This window comes from Morus notabilis, unplaced genomic scaffold (assembly GCF_000414095.1).
Source record: "Morus notabilis unplaced genomic scaffold, ASM41409v2 Scaffold277, whole genome shotgun sequence".
Taxonomy (NCBI): domain Eukaryota; kingdom Viridiplantae; phylum Streptophyta; class Magnoliopsida; order Rosales; family Moraceae; genus Morus; species Morus notabilis.
In genome coordinates, this window is record NW_010363731.1 from 781,607 (window position 1) to 784,669 (window position 3,063).

The window sequence follows — 3,063 nt, forward strand, 5'->3', positions numbered from 1 at the left end:
GTCTTTTCTACTTTGAATGTGTTTTGGGGAACAAAACTTGAAGCATCAAAACCATGTTAAAATAATGGTATGATCCTTTCTTTACCAAAAAGATATGTACATTATGATATTTACGCCCTATTTATTTTATTTTCAGTGAAGATCAATACATTTTTTTTCCTCCCAACTCTACAGACAATATGAAACTAAATCACCCTTCTTTTTCCGTCACTCTTTTTTTCTTTCTCTTCTATATTATTCATCCATTCGATTTTTCTTTCCTTCTTACCAAACATAGGCTCAATCTGATCATATTATTCACGTTCTCAGATTTTAGATACATGAAATCTGTGCACAACGCCACCCATCTTCCATTCGAGGAAGAATACGACTACATAGTGATCGGAGGGGGCACGGCAGGCTGCCCATTGGCCGCAACCTTGTCACAAAAGTACTCGGTGCTTGTCCTTGAAAGAGGCAATGTTCCTAAAGCACAACCAAATACACTAAATGTAAGTGGCTTTTTCTCTATTCTTAATCAACCAAACAATAGTACTACACCCGCACAAAGCTTCAAGTCCGAGGAGGGTGTCACAACCTATAGAGGTAGAGTCCTAGAAGGTTCCAGCATGATCAACGCCGGTTTCTATACGAGAGCGGAGAATGTGTTCTTTCGAAAATCGGGCATTGAATGGGACATGGATTTAGTTGAGAAGGCGTATCATTGGGTTGAAGAGACTATGAGAGGAGCTGTCCCGTCCGAAAGTGTTATCATTAATTAACTTTTCCTAATAATTTTTTAAGCTTCGAAACTTATAAGAAAAAATGAATATTCAAAAATTAAAATATGATAAATATTGTAACCATAAAGTTAAAAGAGGCCACCTGAAAACTTGAAAGTAAAAATAAAAAACTTGAAAAAATCTCAGGACATGAACAAATAAACAATAGTAATACACCAAAACATAACATATATGTTATAATAAGAGCCAAGTATAACACACATGTCAAATTTAACATTAAACAAAACAGTCGGAGAATGATCATATTTGATCACCAAATGTCAGATATTTGGCATTTCCTGGAACTTTTAGAATTTCTTTTTATTTCTTCTAAAATTTTTGTAAGAGAAGTCAATAATCTTCAGAAAGTGCCGAAAAAAATTTACTAAAAACTTTAGACCAAACAAACTTATACTTTAAAAAAGCCATTAAAATAGTTTACATTATTTAATGCTAAACGATACGTCTACGTAATGTAGATAAATCATGCAACCGCTAAATATTATAACAAGCAAAATATTATATATGCTAATATAATGTTTTAGTTGTGTTTTTACAATAACAACTTGTATATTATTAAAGCTGTGTTTTTTTTTTTCCTCCTCTGATGATCAATCTCATTTTAACGCATATAGAACCCTCAGCTATTGGTGTCATCTACACTGATTCTAATGAGAAGTCTCATCGGGTATTTGTACGTCGAAACGGAGAGGTTATTCTAAGTGCCGGTGCAATTGGGAGCCCTCAACTTCTACTACTTAGCGGAGTTGGCCCATATTCCTACCTCTCTTCCCTACATATTCCTATCGTCCAATCTCAATCTAACGTCGGAAAATTCATGTTCGACAATCCTCGTAATGCTGTCACTCTCAAATCTCCATTTCCAGTCGAGATTTCTCCTGTACAGACAGTAGGAATTACAAATAATTATTACATACAAGGTGTTTCTTCTTTAGAAAACTCATCTTCTCTGGCAAATTGGAGTGTGGGAACCATTGCGGAAAAAGTACCGGGGCCCTTGTCAAGAGGATCCCTCCGGTTAAATTCCTCTATCGGCGTAAGAGTAAGTCCGTGTGTCCGATTTAACTACTTTGCTAATCCAGTTGACCTCTCGAAATACGTTAGTGGAATGAGGAAGATTGGTGAGATGCTGAACACGAAAACCATGGATCAGTTCAAGTTCGAGGATTCTAATGGTGCGAGAAGGTTTTCCTTCTCCGGCGCGTCTTTTCCGAGTAACTACAAGTCCAATGATTCATCAGTGGAAGCCTTTTGTCGAAGCACAGTGGGGACGATACATCATTATCACGGCGGGTAGGGAAGGTGGTTAATGGTAATTTTCGGGTCAAGGGTATTGATTCACTCCGTGTCGTGGATGGATCTACTTTCACTACCACACCCGGAACAAATCCTCAGGCCACCGTAATGATGTTAGGCCGGTAAGTTACTATCATTTTCTTCAAAAACAAAAAAAAAAATCATGATGCATAATCATCTAATTTGCTTAGAAAGTAAATTTAACGCTTTAAGTGAAAGTGATTCGTACAAATTGAAAAGATGGACCATAAGTAAAGGTACTAATAATATGACTTTTTAGCGCATTGTTGATTCTAAATACAATTGGTTAAAGTCAGCTATGCAACCAATTTAGGGACTTAGTGTGCGCTTTATGTCGAAGATGACGCATAGGCGAAATGAAAATGTAAGCGTTCGGTTCCAGCATCCTCATGATTCTTAGCTTTTTTTGATCTCAAGTGCTGTAAATTTGCAACTTATTGCCCAAGTTTTTTCCTAATCCTTTTGGTTTTAATTTCCTTGTTTGTTTTGCTAAGGTATGTTGGTCTTAAGATGCTGTGGGAAAGAAGAGAAGGGAAGTAGGGCATTACGTTGTACCAGCATGGTATGGGAGAATAATTTCTCCTGCGTATACCAAAATAAATTAAAAAGAGCATTCTTGGAATTAGCATGCTTCATATATTTGTTTAATTTACTATTATCCAAAACTCTACGTTGGGATTTCGGTTTCGATATTTGCCTTTTCGGATTTGATTATTCATTTTAGTGTTGGCATATTTTTGGGCATGTTTTGTTGATTGATCTAATTGAAGATTAAATGGATGCTGATATGGCCTTTCTGGGAAGGTTTTGTTTATAAGGAAATTGTTTAATTGATTTGATTCCTTGAAAGTCAACTTTGAGTCATATTTGGTAAATTGAAAATTGATGAGTTATCTAATTTGGAGAAGAGTTTTTGCTGGGATATTTGGATCTTTTATACATGTTTCTGAGGAATATGCCTAGG

The 3,063-nt window shown here is 35.9% G+C and overlaps 1 pseudogene; it reads left to right on the top strand.

The window, feature by feature from the left end:
* The first annotated feature begins 320 nt into the window (after positions 1-320).
* LOC21405822 lies at positions 321-2,639 on the top strand (annotated as a pseudogene).
* Positions 2,640-3,063: the final 424 nt, after the last annotated feature.